Source organism: Artemia franciscana, chromosome 5 (genome assembly GCF_032884065.1).
Source record: "Artemia franciscana chromosome 5, ASM3288406v1, whole genome shotgun sequence".
NCBI lineage: Eukaryota > Metazoa > Arthropoda > Branchiopoda > Anostraca > Artemiidae > Artemia > Artemia franciscana.
The window spans coordinates 53206019-53212744 of record NC_088867.1 but is presented as its reverse complement, the minus strand read 5'-3'; the positions used below and the strand labels follow the sequence as shown (position 1 = coordinate 53212744).

Sequence of the window (6726 nt, the reverse complement as noted above, 5' to 3'; positions counted from 1 at the left end):
GGCATTATTTGAAAAGCCGTCGCAAATTAAATAAAAAAAATGAAATGCAAGCAAGGAGCAACATTAAAGCTAAAAACAAACAGAGACTATTTTGTACATGAGGGGAGCTGCCCGTCCTAGACAAAAATTAGGTAAAAATATTATAGCAGTGTTGTTATCATGTTGTGTATCAGGGATTTTCTTTCATAATTTGAAAAATGATCAGAGATTAAACTAAAAATAAACAGTTCAACAGTTTTTTTCAACTGAAAGTAAGGAGCAACATTAAATCTCAATACCTTGCTCTTTATGCTCAAGTTTTTTAATACTTCAAAGTGCAGAATTGTGACAAAGAGTCAAACTTAAGCATGAAGAGGAAAGTATTGAGTAAGGTACAACCACTTTCATATACAGAATAATTTATGTTTTTTAAGCTTTAATGTTGCTCCTTACTTTCAACTGAAGAAACTTGTTTTTTATTATTAATTTTATTTCGTCCATATGAGACGAATTACTGTTACAAAGCCTTCTGAAGCATAAACTAAAGAAGTCTCTCAGCAGTATGTGTATCCAAATTGCTAAAAGGATGTAGGCCTATATTATGGAAAATTCTTGAAATCTGGGTTCCTATATAGAAAAACCAAAAACATTTAATACATTATTTTTATAACCAATGAAAAAGTCTATGTCACTTAAAACAAACAAAAATTAATTCTGAAAAGCTTTTTCTGGATTAGAGGTTTTTCAAAAAAAGTAAAGAGCTTTGATAAGCCAAAGATGAGCAGAAATAAAGTCGAATAATTCTTTAAGCACAAAACTACCATAAACCATAATCAACAAATAGATAAAGCCTGAAACAAACAGCAATTATAATGAATAGCCAAGTCAAACTAAAAAAAAAAATAGAAGATATGAGTAGAACTGACACCCTTATACCTTCTAAACGCCAGAAGATATTTCGCACTTTACTTCTCTTATCACAATCAAGGTAACTGAAGAATTAGTAGCAGAAATGATCTTTATGTAAATATTCACAAATATGAAATAAATACTTCTTGAATTTTCAGACCACCCTTGATAGGTTAACCATTGAGTAGCAGGCATGTAAGAACAGAAGGCGACTGAAGGAAGAGTCTATCCACTGAGTTTATCACCTGTAAAGTTTTTTCAAATATCTTAACTGCTATCTGAATATCACTTCAAATAATACTGGGATGTGGACTTTCAACATACGAAATTGTGGGTATTCCTGTAGATTCTGAATCACTGCAAGCAAATAGCCCTCACTGAGGGGCTAGCAGACTTATAAGCCCTCCAGAGATTATTTTCCTTCCTTGAACTTTCGAAATACCAGGATTGTCATCAAAGGATTTATAGAAAAGGCCTCTTTACATTTATGATTAGGAGGCAGAGTAGAGGAAACATCAACAACACCCTATTTAATAGACTCATAATATGCATTAAACAAACAACAAAATCAGAATCAACCTGAAATTACCCCAAGAACTTTCTAGTAATCTTGACCAGAGAAAAGTTAATTTCATCTCATTAAATCTAGAAGACATTTTATTAGACCCACAAGTCCTCTCAATAGTAATATTATCAAAATAGTCGCTAGAACAAGGAGGGAAATGATCAGAAATTTCACTTATTGACACTGTGCTCTCTATTATACAAGATGGTATTCATACAGAAGGTATAGTACCTGCAGCAAGTACAGACAAAAGAAACCCTGAAGATATTGAAGACCTCAAATAAACAATTGAGCCCATTATAACCAACTGTCTTGATTGCTTAAAGATCCTATTGAGAGGATCATTAAGGATATACAGAAAATATTAGGAATCACAATAGCACTGCTTAAACAATGAGTAAAACGGGTTCTATGCTTATTTACCCAGCCACATTGTAGAGAAGGAGTTTCATAAGAACTGCAAAGAGGCTCATTGAATATTCCTGAAAACAAAGAAATACAAAACCAGAGCCCAGAATTACATACTTGGCAACCATAACAAAACCCAATGCATATTAACTACAAAACGGACCTTAACTAGGCTAAGAATTGTGACTTTGTCAGCTTACTTTACTCCAAAAAGATTTTTTGCTCCAAATATTTTCTTTTCTGTCTCTTTATATTCATTTGATGACTCTAATAGACCTTATTTGGCCATCCTAAAGCAAGGATATTTGTTGTAATGTGCTATTTTAGCTTAGGAAATGTGGTTCAATCCTGCTTTCTAGGGCTACAATGAAAGAAAGGTTGAGATGGCTAGGCTACATTCTGCAGATGAAGGATGACAGATTTCCAAAGATTGTCTGGGGCTACACGGAAAGCAGGTCGTCCTTGTCTGGCTTGGGAGGATGTCATAAATAAAGATTTAAAGGAAATGGGAACTTCCAGGGAGGGTGTAAAGAGGGAGGTCTTGAATATATTAGGTTGGAGGAGGAGCGTGCGTAGCTGTGTTGGCCTCAGGTGGCTTGGTGCTGCAGTGAGTTATTAGTAGTAGTATTTTAGCTGCGCGCTTCTTGAACAGACAGTCCTTTATTTAACAATTACCTAAAGATTTGGCCATTTTTCTTATTTTAAAGGATCATCATATTTGCTTTTAACAATCAAACTCTTGACACTTTCAGGATACCAATTAATTTTTACTGTGAGTTTAATGAAACCTATTGTTATTATAATTGTTGTTCCTTATTTAACATTTTACAAATTGTCCAGTAAGCCGACACCAAATTAGCTTCACAAAATATAGATATATAGATATACAATAATCTCTTTCTTGGGAATATTTGGGAAGTTTTATGAAGCTTGTACACCATTAAAAGGATGGATTACCCAAAGCCCAGTTGAACTGTTTGACAGAAGAATTAGAGCCTTTTCAATTTGATATAGCAACTCCCCTATTAGAGATGGATCAAGCACTAAGGAGCCCAGCCAACAGACTGTAAATTTACCAAAAATGTTTTAGATGCCCTAAATCCTTGTATTCTCCAATGTCCATGTGCAATTAAAAAATGTTCCTGTGTTGCTGGTTTTTACCAGCATAGCTGAAAAGTTTTTGGTACTTTTGTCTCATAGCCCCAACACTCAAGATCTTGTATTGCAAACATGAGACAATAACCAGTTTTCATGGGTTTTATACCAGACAAAATTAGCTTTGGCTTGATGGGAAACTACATTGTAGCTATATTATATTAAGTTGGTATTTTAGTTAGGTTGGTTTAGGTTATGTATTTAATACAATGCAGTTTTGGCAACCCCCTTCTATAATTCTTTGTTGCAGTTTTCATAGTTTTGTTAATAAAGTATTATATTCTCATGATATTTTGTCATATTTCACTAGCATTAATAGGCCCACACTGTTCCTACTCCACGTAAACTCTGCCACCACAGGGCTAAGCAGCTCTCAAAAAATCGATGCAGACAAAACAAAGGTCTACCATACATACAACAGCCAAGACCATGTAGACGCCCTGCAAAGAAACACCAACATTTTCACTTCAAACCTTTCAAATCTTGGCCTCAAACTCGACATCATGAAGTGCAAAGTAATGTGGATTGGAAGACTGAAAGACAGCTGCCCCCTTCATCTAACGATTTGAGACAAGCTAGGCAAAACATACACTATGCCAGTTGAAGATAAGGAAAAAGACCTTGGCATCATCATTGATGACAAGCTCAAATTTCACCTCCAAACCAATGCAGCAGCTAACAAAGCTAATGGGGCACTGTTCTTGATCCATAAATCCTTCAAGTACTTCAGCAGGAAGACGCTCACCCAGCTGTACAAAACTCATAGTCCAGCTGATCATCAAGTACAGAAACATAGCCTGGGGGCCATCCTACATCAATGTAGGGGATTGCACAGCCATGGAAAAGGTCCGACGTAGAGCAGCCAGAATGATGCCAGGCCTAAAAGGGAAGCTATACAATGACCACCTTAAAAACTGTTGAGCAGCCAAGTCTGTTGTACAGATGTAGGAAAGGAGACGCCATCCAGATGTTCAACATGAAAGCCAAAACAGAAAATCTGCCCTTCAAAAAGTTCTTCAGGAAAACAGCCATAAACCGATCCAGAGGCCACTCAGAAAAGGTGTACAAGCCAGAAGCCAGAAAACATGCCCATGCAAACTTTTTCTCTGTGCAAGCAGTCAACACATGGAACAACCTGTCTGAACATATCATTCAAGCACCAAACATCAATTTCTTCAAAAACCGAATTGACAAGTCCTGGGAGAAGCACAACAACAAATTCAATGCATTTGCTGAGTGGTCAACATAGCTTAAAGATCAACCAACTACAAACCCATTAAGCAAACAGAGGGCATAAAACAGGCAGGGCAACTGCCGGATGGTGCTGAAAAACTTTCAACAGAACTTGAGTGAGTGGCTACAAGACACAAGTACCAGGTTTTTCTATATTAAGATGATTCTAAACATTCAAAAATAAAGTTTAAAAATCCAAATATTCACATCAATATTTCTTGTCACCACCAAGAATAAAAAATAGGAGCTGAAACAACCACTAACCTGCAAAATCTCAAGATGGACCCTTTGCCTCCCAAGCTATGTGAAAATTTGAGGCCTTTTACCCACCCCAAGCCCCATGGAAATACATTTGTTGGGCCTTCATAACTTGTGCTCACCATGCAAGATGGAGTTGTTGATCTTAATGAAAGTGCAAATTCTTTTATATATCTTGTAAAGCTTTTTTATTAGCAGTAAAAATGGCATAGGGGAAATAACTTTGGTATGATGAAATAACCCACAAGAAATGATGAATGTTCTAGTAAAAATCAACCATGGAAACTACATTTGATTTTTGAAAAAAAAAACTATTGAGCTCTCTTCATTCAATATTTAAATTTAGTACATTTCTGTAGCCAAACAAAGTCCTGCAATTGCATATTTTCAATATAATGGTTTTCTTACAGCTTTGTCATTGCTCTGTGGGAGGTTCCAGTCCTTTGTATTTATTAAGTGCCTGTATCTTCAACATCACTTGCAACAATTAGAATGAGCTCATAGAATTTTTTAATAAAAAAAAAAAATCAGCAACACACATCCAGCTTTAGGCATGTTTAGGGCTAGTCATATGACATTATGTTTATTTTTTAACCATAATAAGCTAAGCCCTACAGATTGTTCCACAAAGACCCTTTATGAATTTTAATGTTTACAAGGACTTTTTCTTTCTAAGCTTAATATAACCAAGCAATATAAAGATACTATTAAGTAAAACTCTTCCAGCCAGCATCAAAACTTCTGAGAAATGTTTAAAACTGTCTGTTCTACAACAAAGTCTGCTTAAGTTACTAATGGCAGCATTATGTTAATGCTGTACCTTTCCAGCCAAAATTAGAGGCCATTGATGCTTGAGCTCAAGTCAAGAAACATCCTGAGCAGTTTAAAAGATTAGAGTCAGAGGCTGCCAACTAAACTTAGCTCTTTACAGGTGCTAGGGTATAGGTTTATTGTGAGCTGTTGACCAATCTAATCTTGCACAACTGTTATACAGACATTTTTTGCGGTTTTTCTTCCATACCAATTTCCATATACAGTGGTTAGTTCAAACTTACCCCACCCATTCCCCAATGTACAAATACATACCCTTAATTGGTGTATATAGGGATGAGGGTGAAGTTTATTTCCAGCCCAAATTAATGTTAAATCTGAATTCAGGATGCAATTTTGACTATAGAGGTCAGTTAATTTCTTAGCTAATAGTCTGTTAATATAAGCATTCCCTGACCTGTGAAGCAGGCAAATTTTTAAGACTAAGAAATCAGAAGAGGGTTAACATGGAAACTTGGCAATACCTTCCCAGAGTTTGTTTTTTGGCCCTGGATTCATTATTGAAAGTTTCATTTTCCTAATCTAACCCATCTCCAAGATAGTGAAAAGTAGCTAAACTAGAATTTTACCAAAAATATCAGTCTAATGTCACTGATGGATTGAGAAAAGGGATCTCTTTTTTAGTATTTAGAGGATTTTTCCTCAATGATGTCACTAGGGAGCAAAGGGAGACAAATGTCACTGGGTGAACCTTCCAAGGGGCATCAGAATAAGGTTTCTTTTTTTACTTATACTGTGGTAGCAATTTTGGGGAGGGACAAAATGCAACATTAATCCCTGGTTGCCAAATACCACAACTATGCCTTAATTCTTACCATTTTAGAAAGTAGATGAGTTAAGTAAATAAAACTTTCATGACTTTCAAGGTCTAAAACATATCCTGGGAGGGTAGCCTATTACCAAGCTACTAAGTCAACTCTTTTCTTATTTGTGGGGCTTAGAAGATTGTATACATAACTAGTCTACATTTAGGCCTACCTAGAAAACTAACTTAAAAAGGTTTTACCTTAGTTTTGAGCTTTTTTTATGTATTTTTCATAGGCTTTATGTTTTGATAATATAATTCCTGTCATTCACTGGACCTTTAAGTCAGTTTTGTTTTCTCCTAAATTCATGAATAAATGTACAGCTCTTTTAAACCTTAGAAATGAGGATTGAGCAAAGGCATAAAGCTCAAAAAGCATTTGTTGTGCCTCATTTGAGCTGAATATTTATTTTTCAAGTTTTCAACTTAAACACAAAAATGATATTAAAGTCATCAAAGGCCAGAAGGAGTAGGCTAGAGGTAGACAGAGATATTTCTAGGGTTGGTAGTACTTGAAGAAAAATTGGTTAATGCACTCCCCCTCCCAACTAACCTATAAGCAACAAAAGCTGGATCAGTGAGA

General features: G+C 35.5%; 1 protein-coding gene across 2 annotated transcripts in view; it reads right to left on the bottom strand.

Moving 5' to 3' along the window:
- The window catches only part of LOC136027594 (germ cell-less protein-like 1), a 28013-nt gene that overhangs the window by 20039 nt on the left and 1248 nt on the right, over positions 1-6726 (bottom strand). The gene's annotated exons all lie outside the window — the stretch shown is intronic.